Genomic DNA, 22231 nt, shown 5'->3' on the forward strand with positions numbered 1-22231 from the left:
CTTGTGCCTGAGAAGGCAGCCATGTCGTAATGAGACACAGGGTAAAAATAAGTCTTCTGCTGAAGGTTACAGCAACAAATCCATTTTTTAAAAATCAAAATTGAAACTCTTGAGCATTTCAATTCAGAGCAAGGGATACCTGCATGGGTGAAGACTGGTTTCCTCTTGCAAAGGCTGGGTGACAGAGCCGGCGGTGTAGATTTCACTCTGAGAATGACCAAGTACTGCATAACTGCACCTTCCATGTGGCAATAAAGGCAGTGAAGAAGTCTTAGTTTGCTGCTTCTATTGCATCCTCAAGGAATAATCTGGCAGAGTTTTTTGGGTTGTCTGCAACCTGCTCTCTCCCTGGAGGCAACAGAAGGTTGCTGTGACCATCTAGCCCATCATTTTGAAAATAAAGTCACTCAACTCCACAGCAATTTTGATGGTACCATTATGGCTATAGTCCCAAATGAGGTGTCCAGTGTTACCTTTCTGCTGACTTTTTGTGGGATCACTTTCCATTTATGCAGCCTGTTGACATGGACAAGGTGCTTGTGTGGATGTACCTGACTACTTGCTGACTACTACCTGACTCAAAATGATTTCTGCCCATCATGGTTGGTGAAATTGAGCCAGAGGGGGTTCAGGGTGACCAGGTGGGTTCAGGGTGAGGCGAATGTGCCTTTCTGTGAGCAGGTGGTGCCTGACACCTTAAAGGTGGTGATGGTGTGGGCACTTTTTGGGGGGAAAGGCAGCCCTGGACTCACCTTTCTGGGGAAGGTGATTGTGAGGGTAGTGGTGGAGCTGTTGCATATATTCCTGGATGAAACTGATTATCTAGATCCATTCCAGTCTGGGTCCAGGCCTATATTTGGACCAAATTCACCTTGGATGCCCTGATGGATGATCTTTATAGAGAGAAGGCAGAAAGAGGGAGTGCAACACTGTTCAATCTCTCAGTGGCTTTTGAATACCGAGGTGTCCTTCTGAGTCAGCTCTGCAGAATGACTCCATTCTTACTTCCAGGTTCATGTCCAGAAAGTAATATTGGGAGGTCGCCCCCTGGCCACGCCGCAGTTTAAATGGCCTGCGGCCATGCGCCCAGCCATGTCTATCAGACAGCCGGAGGCGTGACGTGGTCAGGAATCCCCATGACGTGGGCGGCATCCCTCTGCCCCCAAGCCAGGTCACTGGGGGTCAAGGATGCTCGTCCACAACACTGCCACCCCCCAGAGAAGGGGAGCGGACGTGCTATTCAACATCTACAGGAAGCCATGGGATCAGTCATTAGGAGTTTTGAAGTGCCAGAAATGTGGAGGACTGGATTTCAGACTGGAAAAATGAGAAGCAGAGAAGCCAAAATGGGAAGTTTCCTCCATTGCTTCTGAACAAGGCTCATTGTTAACTAAGGCTCCAATCCTAAACATGCTTGAATTGGGGTGTGTGGAATTAATATGATGTGCTTCTGAGTAAAAACAAATAGCTTAAATTTTCAGGGTAAAGTATAAATGGATACCTGAAACAGACTTTGGAGCAGCCAAATTGTTTCCCAATTAAAACTGGAATTCCTGTGTTCATATATGGCTGTGCAAGGCATCCCTGAGGAAGTGGTAAGACAGAAATATAAAGAAATCAATAAGATTATATTTACAGGCAGTTAAGAACATCCACCTGTTATGATGTGTGTGTTTTTTGCAAGCGCATGTTAAATCTGAATTATTTCTCAGCCAAAAGCCACCGTTAAGTCTGCCGAATCTGAGGCTATAAACTATTTTCTCTTTTTTAAAATTCCATATCATGTTTGCAGACCTGGATGCTAAACTCCCAGACACCAGTGAGCAAAGAAAAATGGGAACAACAGTCTGAAGTTGGGATTGATTTACTTCATTAGCTGGGATTACAAGTTTAACTTACAAACCAGAGGTCAAAATTTCTCATTAACAAGGGGGCCATGGATAGCTGCAGGGCTTGGTTCAAGAGGAGACCACTCTTATTACTAACTACACATTTCAATCTGTCTTTGATGTTCTCCTTCTACCCTCCTCCCTTTTATTTTTTGGCAGAGGAGTTGATTTTAATTGTAGCTATACAACACAGCTCAGTATGCCTGAGAGCCACCCTCCACATCTGCAGTGTGTGCTGTTCTAGTGATATTGGGTGCAGTCCATCGCTCTGGGCTAGTTTTAATGGCTCCCCTTTTCATACAAGGCTCAGATTGTTTTCCACGTGATTCCGGTTAATTTAGCTGCAGGAAAGGGCATCAGTTTTCCTTGTGAGTTTCTGATCCATACTCCTCAACTAGGGGAAATGTATTAAAAGAAGAGAAATGATCACAAAAATGAGAGAGATTTGCTTCTAACTTCTGAAAGGAAAACACCAGCAAGCTATCTCATTTCCCCAGCACTCCAAAGTGGGGAAAAATAATATGGTTTAAATAGCTTGTTTTTACATCATCAACGTATATTTTGATGTATCTTTTTTATTAGGTGAAATGCTGCAGTGAGGCTCTTAACTATACTTACGGCTTTCCTCTATAATCTTAAGGTTAGAGCAGGAACAAAGGGAGCGAAACTCATGGGGGGGGCAGCTGTTTTTCATCACCTCTGGACACAGGCTAAGATTTCAGAGCGCATTTTACAGAACAGCAAGAAACAGGGAAATAGAACAACCCTGCAATCCTATACATGTCTCATGAGAAGTAAACCCTGTTACCTTCAGTGGGACTTATTCCCCAGGTAAGTGTGGGTAGGACTGCAACCTAAAAACCTTCCTCCCTTAAAAAATAAAATAAATGGAAGCTGACAGGAAGCTGAAAACTGAGGTTTCTTTCACACTGAATACAGTATTATTATTCTTTACGTGACCAAAAGGCAACAACAGAGAAACTATTGAGCAATCTATATATTGCTGTGGCCACAGCTACTTTAACAAGCAGGTATCTTCCTCTCATGATTTGGGCACCAAGACATTTCCAGATGATTGCAGCGTGTGTGCGCGTTGGGTTTGCAATTGCACTTTTGCTCAGTTGCTACTCATTTGTCCTAATCATCTTCCCTGAAGGCAATGCTTCCGCTGGAGGAATCACATTTTCCCGGCACACCAATCGATATATGTTGATACTAAGAAAGGGCAGCTCTTACCCCAACAATGAATGGAGCTCCATACATCACTACTGCAAGCATTCTGTGGAATGGACTTGTGCGACTCTGCCCCACACACCCAGCTAGAGGGAGCCTGTGATATCCCATTGGCAATGAGGGAGGGGCACAATTCCTCTTCCCTGTTCCAACAACACTCATTGACTTCCTTCCCCACCCCAGTGGCCATTTTATTTCACATTTCACTATTTTACTTAAGCTGATGCAAGGGTTAAGGGCTCTCCATGTACCTTTCCAACAAAAGCAATTATCTTTTGACTTTTTTTAAAAAAAACCAAACAGCCCAGAGACCTTGGTTGAATAGGCAACAGCCAACTGTAAGAAATAAATAAAAACAAGCACCACCAAGTACACCAAGAGCCAGTATGGTGTAGTGGTTAAGAGCGGCAGTCTCGTAATCCGGGGAACCGGGTTCGCGTCTCCGCTCCTCCACATGCAGCTGCTGGGTGACCTTGGGCCAGTCACACTTCTTTGAAGTCTCTCAGCCCCGCTCACCTCACAGAGTGTTTGTTGTGGGGGAGGAAGGGAAAGGAGAATGTGAGCCGCTTTGAGACTCCTTAAAGGGAGTGAAAGGCGGGATATCAAATCCAAACACTTCTTCTTCTTCTTCTTCTACCTCCTGTCTCTACAGAAATTACCCCTTTGTTTTTTCAAAGCAAGTGAAGGAATTGTCTTGTTATTTGAGGATTCTCAAATCTCATGCACTCTCCATCTTGTGCCTTGTGGCACTTATCTTCCACAGTTCGTAAACTGCTTTACTTTAAGCATCTAAATTGGGTGGGGAAACTTTTTCAACCTGATAGCCACATGCCCTTCTGGGCAGCCACATGCTGGTGGTGGGTGGGTCCAGTGGGAAAAGTGGGTGGAGCAAATTAATATGAAATTTTCTTTGTACAGTAGGGTAGATTCTGTACACACACACCCCTGCCCATCTCTATCCTCCATCCAAAGAAGAAAGAGGCCTTATTAGATTTCAAGGACACCTCCCATTGAGGTGAAAATATTTAGGGTGCAAAGCAGACAGTGGTGTAGCAGGGGTGGTTGCCCCGGGCATGAAATTGTTAGGGGCACAAGATTTCAACACCCAGTGCTGCCTCAATACAGCTGCACACTTCCATTGCTGGGCTCCACTGAAAACGGCTTCTCCATGCGAACCAGGAAGTGACGTCTCCTGACAACAGAACAACCCTGCTTTCCTTATCTCTGTGGCTGCCCCCCAAGGATCCTGGGAATTGTTAGGAATCCCCTATTCTCCTCACAGAGCTACAATTCTCAGAATTCTCTAGGAAGAGGGATTGACTGTTAGACCACTCTAGAATTGTAGGTCTTTGAGGGAAAGAGGGGGGGTCTCTTAACAGCTCTCAACATCTTCAACAAACTACAGCTCCCAAGGTTCTTTGAGTGAACTCATGACTGCCTAAAGTGGTACAATGCTGCTTTAAATGTAGGTTGCGGGGGTGGGGATAAAGGTTGCCATCACACCAATGCCACAGATACCCCTTGTGCTTTCCATTCAGCATCAGAAATCCTGCTTCAGTTGCCCTTGACAACTAGAAATCAGGTAGTATCTTCCAATGATGGTGGCACCATGCAATACCCTCCCCAGCGAGGCCTGCCCAATACTGTGTGTGCTTTTCAGATACCCGTGAACCATTTATTAAGTCTACAAACCCAATGTACACAGAAAGTTTGGCAATCACATTTTTTTGTTGCCTTTTGTTTCTTTATTTTGCCTTTTCCTGCACCTCACTCTTTTTGTCCCTGACATTAGGCAGTTTTGGTGCTGAAATTGTTTTATTATTATTTTTATTATTATTTTTATTATTAACAGACACATCACATGGGAAGAAAGAAAGAGAGAGAGAGAGAGAGAGAGAGAGAGAGAGAGGGAGAGGGAGAGGGAGAAAGAAAAGCTTAAATGAGACATGTTTTCTTTAAACTATAATTATGGTAATTCAGTCTAAGTGTTGATGATTTGGAGAAGCTTTAAGATTCTAAAGACAAGATATCCAGACATTTTTTATTTGAACATCCCCAATGGGTTCCCAAGGTAGAACACTTATATTAAAGGTTAGGCGTTTGGAAGAGGATTAGCGGTGCTTAGCCAACTGATACGCTGAAATCAGAGTGTGCCTTTGTATAGACCTCTGTCATAGGAAAAAGGAAATTGGGTTGGATCTGCTTTGCCAAAAGAGATAAAAAGCATGTCTGAGTTGAAAGGCGTAATAGTAGTAAAAAAAGGAAACTTGGCTCCAGAATGAAACAAGAGAGCTGGCTGCCTTGGCACTGTCCTCCTGCACTGCTTCGTGGTGAAACTAACCCTTTCAAAACATTGAATTCTGTAATTTGCATGTTACATTATTATAATTCATATTATTACTAAAAGGGCAGCTGAAGAACAAGGAAGTTGCAAATCTCCCCTTTTTCTTCCCCTTTATCTCCATGAAGATTCATTTCCAAACCTCCCTTTCTTCCTCTGAATGTCGCCTGCCTTTTGTTGTTGTTTTGTTTTGTTTTGCTAAAGAGTAACTTTTTCTATTAATGCTGCTCAGAAATAAGGATGCTTTAACAAAACAAAAAGAAAGAAAGAAAAGAAGCACCCAAAAAAACTCTTTCAGGCGCAAAAGGAGATGGCTTTCAAGAGATTATTTTACATATTTACATATTTTACCTTAAGCATTTTGTAGTCACTGCCTACTGGTGAATCTATCCGGTTTTTACACACACTTTCAAAATGAAGCTTTCTTTCTTTCCTTTTCTTTTTTTGCTTTTGAGTCTCTGGCAAAGGGAGGAAATGAATTCCAAGTTTTTTCACTTCATTTTCACATCCTCACATTTCCTTATTTCACATGATTTAAAACAAAATGCCCGTAGCGCTATTTTTCCTTTCTCAAGAGCAAAGTGAATGTGACTTTTCTAAGGGGGTCACAGGATGCCTGTAAGGCCTGTGGGTGTTGCTGGACGGCTGCCTGCTCTCAGCTTAACTGAAGGGCTTGTCAGAGTTTTCATCTCCTAAGAAATTAGCTGCAGGCGCTGGCCAGGAGCGGGAGAAGGCAGCATTATGAATCCCACGCTGCTTCTTTCCCACTGACATCAAATCCTGAGGTTTTTAAATTAATCCCACACAAAGGCAACCCTTCATTTTGGTGCCACTTTGAAATTAGACTGGAGTAATGACCTTCTTAAGGCATCTCCTTCTTAAGATAACCGCCTGTTTAAAAGGACAGGTAGCCACTGAATGCTTTCTGGGCTCTTGAGATCTGAGAGGAATGCTTTTTTAGCGCGGGGGGGGGGGGCAGTAGCGATTCAGGGGCAAAAAAACGGCTCATCCTGCCAAAAGCAAGGTAGCCAATAGGCAGCCCAATGCCAGCATCTGAGACTTCATCTTAAGATCCCAAAGGAAACAAAGACACTTTTTGAAATTTGCAGCTCCCCAGTTAGTTAGAAGGCAGGAAATGGATCCTTCCACGAGGAAGGGGCCTGACCACTTCCAGAACAGCAGTAAAGATTCATATTGTTCAGCTTGCAAATGTGGTCCTCTCATCACAAAGTGCTTTCAGGCAAGAACAAAAGGGAAGTTAAGCATCAATAGCAAAACTATAAATAATTTTATTGTAAAAATGTAAATGGGTGCATGTCTGAATATTTGTCTTTATTTAAAGCTGGCCTACCTTTTTAGGTGTGCATATAACAGACCCTCCAGGTGTCCTTGTTTTCCAGGGACAGTCCCGGATTTACAGAAGCAATCCTGGTTTCTGATTTGATCCCATAATGCCCCACTTTTCCTTTGGATGTCCCTATTTTTATTGGAGAAATGTTGGAGGGTATGGAATTATGCGACCCCTGAGCCAAGGATATGCAACCTTTAGAAGACATCTGAAGGCAGTCCTGTATAGGGGATAATTTTAATGTTTAATGTTTTATTATGTTTTTATATGTGTTTTTATGTTTTATATACAAGTCAGAGAGGCATGGTATAAATAATAAAACTGTTGTTGTTGTTGTTGTTGTTGTTGTTGTTGTTGTTGTTGTTGTTGAATAGGGTGTCCCAATTTTCACCAGAGGGTATGCTACTGGAACAGGGCCATGCAATGGCAGGAGGTGCCTCAATGTTTAGTTTTTCTAAAGTTCTACGTGAAACGAATTAATGTAATTGTTCCTGCCCTTCCACCTTAGGGTATTGTATCATAAGCCTGCATGCATTCACCACAGGCAAACTTGCTTTTCATTAAAATAATAAATAGGTTTCAATCCAGAGATGGTATCTCTGCCACACAGTCAGAAAAGATGTCTGTTACAGAAAGGTGAGGAAAAAGAAAACTAAAGCAAGCTTTTTTCACAGAATTTTGGTTTCCATACTTTTAAGTCAACATCCTCCTCCCTCTCCACACCCCACAATATCTTTACTTCACTCCCAGGGCAAAGGCAGCTCTATGGCACAAACATCAAGGGTAAGAATGTGGATGAGGCTTTAAATTTTACCAAATAAACTATAGTGAAAAATGACTTTTTGCCAATTTCCCCCAAAAGATTATGTCCCCAATAGCAAAGAACAAAGTAGAGGATATGGGGCAGGCTGGGTGTTTCCTGCCCGTCTCCAAGGCCTCCCTGGCATTGCTTGAGATGCTGTGATGTCACAGAAGCCTGTAGGTCAAAGCTGCTGCCAGTTTCAATTTATTTAGATGAGGCCCTCTGGCAGTTGGCTGAGCTGCAGTGATGCCATGGGATACTCACAAATATTTCAACAGCTCTGGAGTAAAATGTGAGCACAAAGGACCTAGGAACAGGGGGTAGGGCTTTGTGGTGTCATTCAAAAGCTTTACTGCCTCCAGCTGTGGAGGCAGATCATAGCCACTGTGACTAGTAGCTATTCAAAGCCTCTATAGTAACATTAAAACTTGAGGACATCCAATGAAGCTGAATGTTAGAAGATTTAAAACAGATAAAAGAAAGTCCATCTTCATGCATAGTTAAATTTCGGAACTTGCTCCCACGGGAGGCAGTGATGCTTCTGAATACCAGTTGCTGGAAACCACAGGAGGGAGAGTTCTCTTGTGCTCCTCTTTTTTTCCCATTGTGAGAACAGGATGCTGGACTAGATTGGCCACTGGCCTGATCCAGCAGGCTCTTCTTATTTCTTATGCTTTGGCCCCACCTACCAGTGGCCTACTGCCCCAGAAGGTGAGCTATGAGGGGAATGTTAACTAAGGCTGAAAAAGGTTCCCCACTTCCAGGCTACAGGATAACTTTAGCGGAAGCTAAATCACTAGCAATATACAAGGATAAAGTAGATCACTAACCTCAGTTGAGAACCGTGAACCGAACAAGGGTCAAATACGCTATACGAGGCAGCTGGTGGTGTGGGTTGAGAGCTACATAATAAATTACCTTTCCCTGGATTTGGGTTGTATCTACAACAGTTTCTAAACATGCAAGAGTGCTTGATATCATCCAAGTGAGCTTTGCATTCCATAACGTCTCACTTTTTAGAGTTTGATTTGCCCAAAACACATCCACATCATGGTTCATCACTAAGTTTCAGAAAAGTCACATGGTGTCTGATTAGCTATATCAGTGGTATTTATTAAAGTTGTCCTGGGGAAAGTAATAGTCACAATGCCAGAGGGACATAGAATCATAGAAATGTAGAGTTGGAAGGGACCCCAGAAGTCATCTAATCCATCCCCCTGTGGGGCTCCACATCCACAGCTCTTATAGAACAACAAAACAGGCCACCCCAAACTGGTCTTTTATTTCAGGGAATGTGTGCCTGACACAGTAATAGTGCATTCATGATAGATTTATTATGCTTTGGTTTGGTTTTGCAAGGTTCCCCAGTGCTATCTCATTACAGTGGTACCTTGGTTCTCGAACTTAATCTGTTCTGGAAGTCTTTTCGACTCCTGAAACCATTCGAAAACCAAGGCACGGCTTCTGATTGGCCGCAGGAGCTTCCAGCAGTCAAGTGGAAGCCGCATCGGACGTTCGGCTTCCGAAAAACATTCGCAAACAGAAACACTTACTTCCAGGTTAGCGGCGTTCGGGAGCCGATTTGTTCAGGAGCCAAGCCGTTCAAGAACCAAGGTACCACTGTCCTGCTATTTGGAGGGGCTGTAGTGCAACAAAGGAAGGACAAAAATAAAGCAGAACATTTGTGGTATTAAAAAAATGTGGTATTTCAGCCGGAAGTTTCAGGATCTGCACTGACTGGAAGTGAAGCAGTGCGAAAGCCCCCAAACTTTTGCAGGCGCAAACAGTATTTGATGCAGGATCAGCACCAGAAGCATCACGAGCACAAATCACCACAAATGTGCAATTAAAAAGGACATCTGGAGGGGTTCATAGTTCAACCTAAAAGTAACCCCTTATTCCTATAGATGCTGTGTATAAACCTATTTCCCTGTAGAAGAGAAGGCTTTGAAAGCAAAATTAAAAGTGCTGGCCTCTTGCTTCAATGGTTCCTTTGTATTTTTGTTGAGTGCTGTTCGTATCAACAGGCATGGCTTCATGAATGAGAAAATGGACAGAAAAAAATCGCTTGTTGGGTAAGGCCATTGCTAGGGGTGGGCATCTGCTCTGTGCGTACCCTAAATCATGAGGAAAATCAGGGTGATTGCAGTAGTGTTTCATGTCACCAAGCTGGATTGTGCTGTTTACAAGGTGCGTCGAGGCAGCTCAGGGGGTGAGCAACTTTTGTAGCTCTGTTACCTCAGTTTTACCATAAAGGCATGTCCATAAGAACGTAAGAAAAACCTGCTGGGTGAGGCCATGAACCATCTGGCCCAGCGTCCTTCTCACAGTGGCCAACCAGATGCCTGTGGGAAACACATAAGCAGGACCTGAACATCGGCACTCTCCCCTCCTGAAATTTCTAGCAATTGGTATTCAGAAGCATTTCTGCCTCCAATTGTGGAGGGCTATTCGCTACTGATAGCCTTATCCTCCATAAATTTGTCCAGTCCTCTTTTAAAGCCATACATGTTAGTGGCCCTCGATGCCTCGTGTGGGAGAAAGGTCCACTGTGCACTTTCTTTTATCTGTCTTGAATCTTCCAACATTCAGTTTCATTGGATGTCCTCAAGTTTTAATGTTATGAGAGAGAGAGAGAGAGAGAGAGAGAGAGAGAGAGAGAGAGAGAGAGAGATATTATCCACTTTCCCTACCCGATGCATTATTTCCTAAACTTTTTATCATGTCACCTCTTAGAATTTCCCACCACCCCTTTTTTCCCTGAGAAATTAAACCCAGAGCTTGATAGCACTTGAGAGGGGAGGGATGGAAAGGGTGACCTTTCATTTTGATGAGCTGGTCTAGTTTTTAATCATAGTGACTTCATTTTCCAGTACATTCCAATTGCAGTTATTTGGGGGGGGGGGCAATGTTGAAGTAAACCCACGGGTTGTCGCTCTCCCCTGAGTTTTGGCTCTGAGAGCAGGGCATGAGCAACAGAGCTGGAGCAATTTTCAACCACACTGTATATGAATATGGGGAAAGGAGTTTGCCATTTTTAGATTCCCCGTTATAATCAATAGGGGCAAAACAGTGCTTTGGACTTAATATATCAGATTTCAATCCCAATAATAAAGTGAATCAGAGCCACACAGTCTAGCTTAACTCCATTAATTTCAAGGGGACTTCTCTGAGCATGACATACAGTATAGCTAGATAGCTCTCATATGATTTCACACTATTTTGGAGGTTTTTAAGCAGAGGGTGGATGGCCATCTGTCATGGATACTTTGGTTGAGATTCCTGCATTGCAGAGGGCTGGACTACTAGGTATTTTTTCCAACTCTATGATTCTATGAATGCAAATTCAGGTCACTTTATTAGTCAACAAACAGAGAGGAACAGGGTCCAGAGTCTGGTTTGCCAGCATCTTTCAGGTTCTTGGACTTTGAAAACATGATGTGTTGAAACTGAGTAGTCAAATCTTTTCATGGCATCAATATGTGATGGTGGGAAACAATTCACCTTTGGACATTCTGCCTGTAACTCAGGTATCGAAAGCAGAAGAGCTGCTAGAAGAAAAGTCAGCATCCATAGAACAAAAAGTGCATAAGCTCTGAAAATATATTTTCAATGTAAAGTCAGGAATGAAATACTACATATGTTGTCTGTATCTGTTTCATGGTCCTGTTTGCCTCCATATGAAGAATGCTGTGCAGCTTTTCGTCCAAACCAAATTCTCAATAAAAACATTTCCTGCATATTTTCTCCCCACTGCCATGATTAGGACATTTTTTCAGTTCAAAGATTATGATTTCAAGCTAATTGTGAAACTTTTATCCTGGATGTGCAATGCACAGCTGGACAGCACGGAGCCAGCTCTGTCTAAAAATTAGCAAAGGCAGCCAACTATTACATGAGGCACATTAATTCAAAATACAGTACTTCACAATCAATACTAATCACGACCTTTTCTCCCCCCTTCCAATTCAGATTTCAAACTGTTCTTATAACTTTTCTCTCTCTCTCGAGGTAACAAACCAGCAGCACCTGAATTCATTACAACCTCATTAATTATGCTGCTTATATAAAGGGGAAGAGACTTCAATCAGATGTAGTAACCTTCTAAAGTACCTGGGCAGTCACTTCCCAGAAAATCAACCCCAAGAATCACACATCATCTATCCTCTTAGAAATGGCTTTTCAATTATTTAGCATAAATGAACAAAACTGCAGCTGATTAGGACAACTAAAGATTATTATGCTTGTTTTTGAAGTGGCAAAGACATGATGAGATTGAGGTGGAATAATTTTGCAGAGTGGATACTTTTCACTAATGCATCATGGGTGACGACTGATTTTTGCCATGCCAGGGAGATTGTTTGGGGATCAAGGTCACCCTGCATGTGACAAAAATGTATTGCTGTCTGGGATTTCCATCTAAATGCTTTTGGCTCTGACTATTCATTTATTGTGGTGTTGCCCAACTGGATAAAAATGTGGCTAGCCATAAACTCAGGCTTGTCTAGCTAGATAACCTTCAATCGCACCTTTAGCTGTGATTCCCGCATCACACTAGAATCGCTGACAGGTAGCTCCAGCCTCTGTTTAAAAACCTCATATGAAGGAGAGTCCACCACCTTCTGAGGTAGTCCATTCCACTATCAAACAGCTCTTACCATCATAAAGGTCTTCATATTTTTTTAATCAGAATCTCATTTCTTGGAATTTGGAATTTCAGGTCCTATCCTCTGGAGCAGGAGAAAACAAGTTTGCTCCATCTTCCATGTGACAGCCTTTCAGATATCTGAAGATAGCTATCCTGTCACCTATCAGTCTTCTCTTCTCCAGGCTAAGCATACTCAACCCCTTCAACTGTTCCTCATGTTTGGTTTCCAGACCCTGTATCATCTTGGTAACCCTCCTTTGCACACGATCCAGTTTGACAATATCCATCTTAAATTTTGGTGTCAAGAACTGGACACAAGACTTCAGGTGGGGTCTGGCCAAAGCAGAATAGAGCAGATTTATTACTTCCCTAGATATGAACATTATACTTCTATTAATGCAGCCTAGGATAGCATTTCCCCCCTGACTCTTTTGACTGTGATGTTAAGCTTGTGGTCTACTAAGACACCTAGATCCTTTTTCACATGTCCTGCTGATATAGAAAAGGTGGCCCGGAAATATCACATTGCCATAAGAGAAACATGTGGAACCCTTTTAAGTAATTGAATGATACTGGTTTGAATGAAAACGGGTGGATGGCTAAATCTGGGGACTTTCTTCTTCTGTAGTTTATATATTTTCACACAGTGTAAAATGTGCCCAATATGGGGACACAAAGGTTTGAAGTTCCTGAAATGTAGTTTCAGTGACAAGATGAAGAAATCAGAACATATTGGGAAATGTCACATTTACATTTTAATTAAAAAATCTGAACTAGCGGTTTTTTCCCCATTCTTTCGTTCTGGTAGAAACTCAACATTTAGCCAAATCAAAACTGCACCACAACTTGGGATGTATGCTGAGAAAGAAATACCTTTCAGAACACGAACACACACACACACGGTTTTGTTTAAGTGGGGTGGCCAGTCTACTCTGCTCTGTCCACTCACCCAGTCCAATAAATTTCTATAATGACTTATCCATTTTAGATTTCCCATCTGCAAGTTCTTACTGTCAGTATGAATTATTCTCTATGATGCGATTCTCCCATCAACTGAGACAAAGTATGCCTGTTGTAGTGTTCTGTTAACATGACATGCTTCTCATATATCTGTATTCCAAATGTCAAGATGATGGGCTACAGCCAGCCAGAAGTGTTCCATTATCAAGATTTAGGGGAACAATTCACGCTGAAAGAGTGGGGTAGGTAAAACCTTTTTGTTTGATCTGCCATCTCTAGCGCAGTGTCAGTTCTGAACAAGTTCTTTATGTGATGGAAGCTTTCCTTGCAAGTAGACTCAAAGGTGTTTAGGAGAATTTATCTGAGGCGGTTTGACTGGTCTGTTTAAGGTGATGTTCATTCCAAGAAGGGTACCTTCATCCTGGAAACAATGACCCACTGGAAAGCATTTTTTTTCCAAAAGGAAAATAATGTTGGTAGGTTGATAGATTTATTTAAATATCTATGAACTGTATTTCCATAGAAAAACAACAAGGAGGCTACAACAAGAAAACACAATACTACAGTCATAACACCACTTAAAAGCATTTAGAGCATATTATTAAAAATGATAAACACTACAATTCTCAAGATGTTCACAACCATGCTCGGCTTACTTAATTGAACCATCCCATAGAGAAGTAACTGTTGCTTGGCAGATCTTGTACTTTAGCAAGATTTCTAGACCATTTAATAATAATAAGAATTCTAAGTGGCTTACATAAAACAATATAAAATATTCATTAAAAGTAGTGATAAATACAAAATTTTAAAACTGCAGACATACTAAAAGTATCAAAATATAGACAAAAAAATCAATCACTTTAAAAGCAAATGTACATAATAAAATTACATGTCAAGGTAGGCATGTCTAAACAAAAAAAAAGGTTTAAGCAGGCATCAAAAACAGTACAATAAAGTCACTTGCCTAATATCAATGGGTAGGGAGTTCCAGAGAATAAGTCCTGCCACACTAAAGGATTGCCTTTATTATAACATCACAAGGAATATAAAGTTACAATCCTGATCTGAGTGGCTCCTACTAAATATACATCCTACTTTCAAACAAAGGAAGAGTGCCACCAAATTACATTACAGTGAACTTCCAAGCTTTGATGAATGTTAGCTTTCATGCCTGAAGAATAGCAATCCCATTCGCAGATGAATTCCACACACACATCCAAAAGAGAGAGAGATTTTTTACACTCTTGAGTTTTCAGACTTCATCTGGGGCTGCCAGCATGCACTAAATTTCAGACGTTCACTGTAACGTACATGTTAATTAGTTGGATCGAAGGACGAGAATGTTAGATTAGATGTTTATACCCTGCTTTTATATTACAATAAGGCACAAAATGCCTTACAATACAAAACAGAAATGCAATACAAAATACTGAATGCAATATAAAATATAATACACAATAGACTAAAGATTACATAGTAAATACAATAATGTCAAGAACAATTATCTTCCAGCTGCTGGGTTTTTTGTTTTTGCTCTCCTCGGTGCAGCAGAGGCTCCCACACTTCAACCCAGATCCCCTACTTCCTCCCCAAATACTTTCTCCCCTACCCAAAGTCAGCATTAGCCTTGCACATCTGGGGGGTCTCCCAGCCCATCCATCTAATGTTCCAGGTGATCACCCTTGATAAAGAACCTCCATGCAATCTGAGAGAAACTGTATTATAGCAGTCTGCCCCAACCTGAACCACAACTCATATCAGCCCCAGCACCGTGTAATTGTGCTGGCTGGGACTGATGGGAGTTGTGGTCCAAAACATCTGAAAGGTACCATATTGCAGGAGGCTGCCTTATAGCCTTGCAAAGGATGCTGGGATGCCCCCAGCCTTGTCCTATGCCATGATAACACAGGGTAAAGGTTTTGCTCTTTTTGCACATTCATTGTCTCCATTTTCAGATCAATCACAGGTGTATTCTGTTACACACATGCATTCCACTTCTGGGCAGTGAGAAGTTTTAGTGGTGCCGTTTCCTTGGAACGGAGCTCACTGGAAACTGATGGCGCTTCTATGAAAAAAGGTTTTATTTATGCATAAATACATGGTAAGGGTCAGATCATGGCATTAACACTCCAGTACAGTGGTACCTCGGGTTAAGAACTTAATTCGTTCTGGATGTCTGTTCTTAACCTGAAAATGTTCTTAACTTGAAGCACCACTTTAGCTAATGGGGCCTCCTGCTGCTGCCGCGCAGCCGGAGCACGATTTCTGTTCTCACCCTGAAGCAAAGTTCTTAACCCAAGGTACTATTTCTGGGTTAGTAGAGTCTGTAACCTGAAGCGTATGTAACCCGAGGTACCACTGTAGTTACTTCTTTCCCCATTACATTTTAGGAGGCCACCAGCACCGTCAGATACTTCCAGGGATCAACTAAGCCTACTGTATTTCTTTGTTCATCTCAGAATTACAGAGTTAGCTTGTCCCCTCCCCCTGGCCGGGCGAGGGACAAAAGGATGAGTCTTCCTCTCTGCACAAACGCACATACACCTCTCTCCTCCAATCCCAAGGGTACAAATTGAAATAATAACCACAAGCTAACACTGGGCATGCCTGGGCACTTAATTGTCAGTGCAGTTCCCACACTCTTGCTGCATCTAGATATTTTACAGTCAAAAGTCACCGGGTTAGAAGAGATCCTCTTCTCATTCAGACATTTGGGATGTGAGACAAGAACTTCAGTTCACATTTTTATGCAAACTAGTACGCCAGCCAAAAGATACCCTTTGAAATTTGCAGTTCCCCGAATATTGCAACACAGTTCTCCAACCAAGAAACGCATGCCAGAAAACATATGTTGGGGGAGATTAACAAACACAAATGCATATGTTTGTGAAACTAACATACTAAAAATGCAATATGTTAAGGAAACATTGTCTGCAAATATGTGCAGGGGAGCAAAACCCAAACTGATGCAGAAATGGGTTGAGAATTTCAGAGCAGAAAAACGAAAAACTGAGGAAAATAATAATTGACAAGTTCATCCATCTGTGTACCCACAACACTACAATTAATCCTTTCGCAGGCACCTATGATCAGCAGAAGGGCTCAAGTGTGTCCATTTCCTTCTGGGGAAAGTTTTCACTCCACTGCCTTGAAGATGTCCCAAATGCCCACAGCCTCATCTCAGTTCCCAGGTCAATCTTCTGGGTCCAGAATATTAGAAACACTGTAAAAAAGGGAATAAGGGAATAGGTTTATTTAAAATAAAAGGCAATGTTAAATTTAGAATTGCGGATAGAAGATTAGAAAATGCAAGATTCGCGGATGAGCTGAAGGAAGTCAAAATTACGTATCTGTGATAATATTGAAAATGTATGTTTAAATTTTGTATTGGAAATTGAATAAAAATAATTTTTTTAAAAAAAATCTTCTGGGCTGCTTGGAGCCATTAGGAAGCCTCTCTTTGAAGAGTTGGCCTGAATATCTCTGGAAACTCAACTTGCTGGAGCCAGGGTGCCCAAAGAGGCGGCTGCCATTTTCTGGTGATGGCAGCAGAGCTGTGGGAGTTGAAGAATCTCCTTGTCCTCCCTCTGCCCTTCACCCTAAAAAAGAAAAAATATAATATGCTACTCACTGTTTACACCAGGCTTCCTCAACCTCGGCCCTCTAGATGTCTTTGGCCTACAACTCCCATGATCCCTAGCTAGCAGGACCAGTGGTCAGGGATGATGGGAACTGTAGTCTCAAAACATCTGGAGGGCTGCGGTTGAGGAAGCCTGGTTTACACCATTCTAGAGCAAAAACAAACATGAAAACAATACAAGAAAATTGTATTTCACTTTGGAACTCCTTGCCTGTTGAAATCCAGCAGGTACAGTGATGTCTCGCAAGACGAAATTAATTCGTTCCGCGAGTTTTTTCGTCTTGCGGTTTTTTTCGTCTTGCGAAGCACGGTGTCGGAAAAGTTTTGGAAAAGCTTCAAAAATCACCAAAGTCTTCAAAAACCTCAAAAAAGGCTACCACACCGCGTGCTATGAGTTGCTCCTCGAAGTCAAGTCGCAACTGTATTAACGGTTTTAAGAAAAAGGAAACAAACTTGCAAGACGTTTCCGTCTTGCGAAGCAAGCCCATAGGGGAAATCGTCTTGCGAAGCAACTCAAAAAACCAAAAACCCTTTCGTTTTGCGAGTTTTCCGTCTTGCGAGGCATTCGTCTTGCGAGGTACCACTGTACCTTCACTTTACCCTTCCTGGTGCCTGCTGAAACATTCTTGTTTAGACAAGGCTACCCAGATGCTTAGAAAGCTGAGGTAATTTTAATCTGTTTTAGTAATAACTTTTCTGCGTTTTTAAAAGTATGGCTGTAAATCTTTCTTGCTTTTCTTATTTTATCTTTTGGTATACTGCTTTGAGGTTTTCTTTCTACAATCAGGCATTGTATAAATTTTATGAAATAAATAAATGAAATAAATAAGTGTAAATTCAATTCAGTGTAAAAACAGACAGTGTACTAGCAATATAACTGCATCAACCAAGCCAGGGGCACCATCTTAGTCAAATCCTTGGTGGTTAATTGTCATCAATGGTGGTGCTGCTCACACCTGAAAGAAGAGGGCATTCCATAGTTGATGTGCTTGTTACTATTGAGAACACCCTCTCACGAGTCACCACATGCTGTACCTGAGAGAACTGCGTCACCATGAGAAGAGCATCCCCCAGTGCCTCCAGGGGCTGGGCAGGTCTATAAGGGAGCAAGTGGACTTCCAGATAGCTGGGTCCCAAGCATATTATATTTTTTCTTTTTTAGGGTGAAGGGCAGAGGGAGGACAAGGAGATTCTTCAACTCCCACAGCTCTGCTGCCACCACCAGAAAATGGCAGCCGCCTCTTTGGGCACCCTGGCGCCAGCAAGTTGAGTTTCCAGAGATATTCAGGCCAACTCTTCAAAGAGAGGCTTCCTAATGGCTCCAAGCAGCTCATTTGCAGCACTTATTTATTTTTTTCATTTTCATTGGAAAAGAGCATAAATGAATAAGCAAGCCTATCTCCCTCCCTCGCTGTCAGGGAGAAGAAAAGCCCATCCTTTCTTACATAGGGAAGTGACACTGTGGATTAGCCCCATAGCCTAAGAAGAAATCCTCCTTGGCTGACATCACTACTCCACATAAAGCAGGCTGCAATGCCGCTGTCTTTATGATCAGGGGGAGGGGGGCAATCCCCCCACCAAGGCCTCTCTTCCCCTGACAGACTGCTTGTCCTTTTTAATGCTACATGAGAGCACCAGCCGGAGTTTTCCTCCCCTCGGAGCTAGTGGCACTGATTAGAGAGGCTGGTGGATGCCTGGGGGGGACTCACTTCTCTGGCCAAAGCAACTCACTCTGTCAGGCTCCCTTCCCTTTTCACCTTAATAATAATAATAATAATAATAATAATAATAATAATAATAATAGAATTTATATACCACCCTATACCCAGAGGTCTCCTTTACAGGCTTGGCTCCCCCTCACAGGTCTCCATTGCTCGGCTGACCCTGCAACGCCAGTTCTCCTAAATAAGCATCCTCTGCAGTCATCCTGCCTCTCAGGTCTTCTCCTCAAACCGCTGCCCAGTTTTGTCCCATGCAATCTGGGAGCATCCTCTTTGACTGCAAGACTTGTTAACCTTCCAACAGATCTTGCTTGCTTCCAGGAGAGGCCCAAAGTCCAGCACAGAGCAAATGTTTATTTTGATTCACCAGCATCCAGCATCAGCCAAACTCTCCTTCTCTCTCTCTCTCTCTCTCTCTCTCTCTCTCACACACACACACACACACACTGCTCACATACACAGTCCCTCTTGACCTATTGTTCTGTCTCCTGGGATAATGTGGCATCAAGCCAGCTGAGGTGAGAAAAGGCTCACCCATGTGTCTCTATGGCAACCTCTTTAGGCTTGTGAATCACAGGGCTTAACCGGCCAGCCAAAGACATTAACAAGGAACTGGACTGGCCGATTTCCTCTTATAGATTCTAGCCCATATACACAGGATCGCAGCTTTGGAAGGAACCCAGGGTATCATGCAGACTGATCCTCCAAGCTCATATCGATACACTTCCAGATGCTGGCAGGATGCTCAGATTGTTATGTAAGCGAGCCAGGGTAGTGGTAGAGAGAACCATGTGTCTTGGCAAATTTGATGTCTGAGTTTGCTTCTTTTCTTCTTCCCTTCCCATCCCCTTTTCCTTTCATGTCAGGTCTTTTTAGATTGCAAGCCTGAGGGCAAGGACTATGTTATCTTTTATTTATTTGTAAGCTTCTCTAACTGTATGCTCTGAATGAATGAGTAAATAAACACCAAGTTACTTCTCCCAATCTGCAATTCCTCACCACAGAAAGAGCAATTCTATACATTTCACTTCTTAAACTGTCTAGCTTTCCCCCTTATATGGAACCAAGAAAGCAGCTGCAATTAGATTAAATAAGTTAATCAACTAAAGTGATAGTTGATTAACTGATGAAGCTGTTGTTAAATGGTGAGGGGATGTTTTAATCAGTGTGTGGGTACAAATTAAAAGTACCCTTTTATTTTCTGAGATTTTAATCCATCTGAATTACTTTAGCAAGAAATAAAGAGGGAGGAATTATAAACAGCTATTTCCAACTTGTATTTATTAAATTGCAAGTTGCCTTTCACATACATTCATATTTCAAACCAGGCAACTTCATTTAGGGTTTTCTTCTTGTTTTGTAAGATGCAGAGCCATTTCAAAATGATTGATTGATTAATCAATGACTTGATTGCACAGCAGATGATTAATCAGTTAAAGTTATTTCATTCTGCTCACTTTCCACATGGATGTTCTCTTTGCACAGCAGAGTCCTGGCCAACAATGCCTAGTTGTTGTTTTTATCCAGTGTTTCTTGAGAACTTGTTCCCTACTGAGGCAGCTATGACCTTATCTAGTGAAAACCAGCTTCAAATCCTCATGCATAAGAACACAAGAAGAACCTGCTGGATCAGACCAATGGTCAATCTAGTCCAGGGGTCGGCAAACTATGGTCCCCGGGCCAGATCAGGCCCACCTGGGTCCTAAATCTGGCCCACAACGCGAAGCCGGAACCCACCGCGATTCTGAGTCTCCCGGCGATGGCGACGGGAGGAAGAGGCCGAGCGATGGCAGCTCTGCCAATCAAACGCCACGCCTAGCTTACCTCAGCATGGTGTGGGGACGTCTCTGCCAATCAAATGCTGCACCTGGTTTACCTCAGCCACATTTGATTGGCAAAGACATCCCCGCACCACGCTGAGGTAAACCAGGCGTGGCATTTGATTGGCAGAGCCGCCACTCGGCCTCTTCCGCCGCCGCCACTGCCACCCTGGTGCTCCTGTGGGTCAGAGAGCAGAGTGGACAAGCTCACTCTGCCTACCCACTTCACAAGAAGAAGAAGCGGTGGCAGCAGCAGCGGCAGCCCCTGGGAAGGTAAGTGCAGCGCCTTCTTTCTCTAGGCAGGAAGGAAGCCTGTTTTGTGCCACCACCACCAGCGAATGAGGCAAGCGGCAAACTGAGAAGGCTGCTGGGGGTGGGGGTGGGTATGTGCAGTGTGCATAGGAATTCAGAGAGAGAGAGAGAGAGAGTCTGGCCCTCCACAAGGTCTGAGGGACAGTGGAATGGCCCCCTGCGAACAAAGTTTGCTGACCCCTGATCTAGTCCAACATCCTGATCTCACAGTGCCCAACCAGATGTCTGTGGAAAACCCACATGCAGGACCCGAGCACATGAGCTCTCTCCCTTCCTGCAATTTCCAACAACGGGTGCTCAGAAGCATTAATGTCTCTGGGCATGGAGGCAGAGGATAGCCATTGTGGCTAGTAGGCATTGATAACTTTATCCATGAATTTCTCCAGTCCCTTTTAAGCCATCCATGCTTGTGGCCATCACTTCCTTCTGTTTAAGAGATGGAGTGAGGATTAAATCTGTGGATTAAAATGCACCTCCTATCCCACGTGTGTAAGAGAAATATGAAAAGTAAGAGGGCTGTGAAGCCTTTCTTCTATGTTTTGCAGCTTACTAAAGCTTAGGAATAAGGCAATTACACCTCTTTATCCCATTTATTTGTGCTCTCCTGACCTGCCCCTCTTCCCCTCAATTGCAGAGAATGAACCACGTGTTTTTGTAAGATAAACAACAACAACAAAGGTTTATCTGCATTTCAATGCAGGCAGCAAATACAATACCTCTCAGGTACAAAATACTAAAGTACTGAATTTGTTGTGTGTATCTGGAGCCCCATGACACACACCTGATTAGCTTGGAAGCATGGTGGAGAGACAATCTCCTCAGAAGCAGGAAAAAGTATAAAAGATTATCTGATTTGTTGTAGAATTCTCCTTTGTTACAGAATTCCTGCCCAGAGGAGGAAGGGGAAGTGACCACACAGAGGATCCTCTCTAGGAAGCTTAAGAACTCTCCATGTAGTAGCCCTGTGCCTGTCTAGCAAAACAAGCATTTGTGATTTGGCTGTAAACCCCACTTCCCGTGGGAATGAGTTCCATAGTTTAACTATGTGCTGTGTGAAGAAGTTCTTTATTTTATCTGTCCTGAATCTTCCAATGTTCAGCTTCATTGGATGTCCACGAGTTCTAGTGTTATGAGGGATAAAAACTTTTCTCTACCCACTTTCTGCATGCCATGCATAATTTCATAAACTTCTGTCATTTCACCTCTTTTGGGCTTTTTCTCTAAACTGGAAGGTCCTATATGCTGCAGCCTTTCTGCACAGGGGAATTGCTCTGCTCCCTTGATCAGCTGACCTTGGCTGATCTTGCGAAGCTCATAACTTCTTGGCCTGACCTACCGCCCTTGAGGAAAAGCTTGTAGCTCTGGGGTAGAGCATCTCCTATGCATGTAGAAGGTGCCAGAATTGATCCCTGACATCTTCAGGAAGGACTAGGAAAGCCCCCCTCACCTGCTGCCAGTCAGTGCAGACAGTACTGTGTCAGATGGCACCAGGGTCTGACTGTGTTCAGTAGCTT

At 42.9% G+C, this 22231-nt stretch overlaps 1 long non-coding RNA gene across 2 annotated transcripts; it reads right to left on the minus strand.

Annotated features, from left to right (window-relative positions):
• Nucleotides 1-14855: 14855 nt before the first annotated feature.
• Nucleotides 14856-21579, minus strand: LOC308483348. 2 transcript variants are annotated; one of them, XR_013989642.1, is made up of 3 exons: nt 21499-21579; nt 16308-16447; nt 14856-15289 (listed from the first exon to the last, which is right to left on the minus strand). It is a non-coding gene; the product is annotated as an uncharacterized lncRNA (long non-coding RNA). The 2 variants fall into 2 exon arrangements; XR_013989643.1 differs by lacking the exon at nt 21499-21579 and adding an exon at nt 18953-19063.
• Nucleotides 21580-22231: the final 652 nt, after the last annotated feature.

This window comes from Podarcis pityusensis (assembly GCF_964106645.2).
Source record: "Podarcis pityusensis genome assembly, chromosome: 8".
NCBI classification, from domain to species: Eukaryota; Metazoa; Chordata; class Lepidosauria; order Squamata; family Lacertidae; genus Podarcis; species Podarcis pityusensis.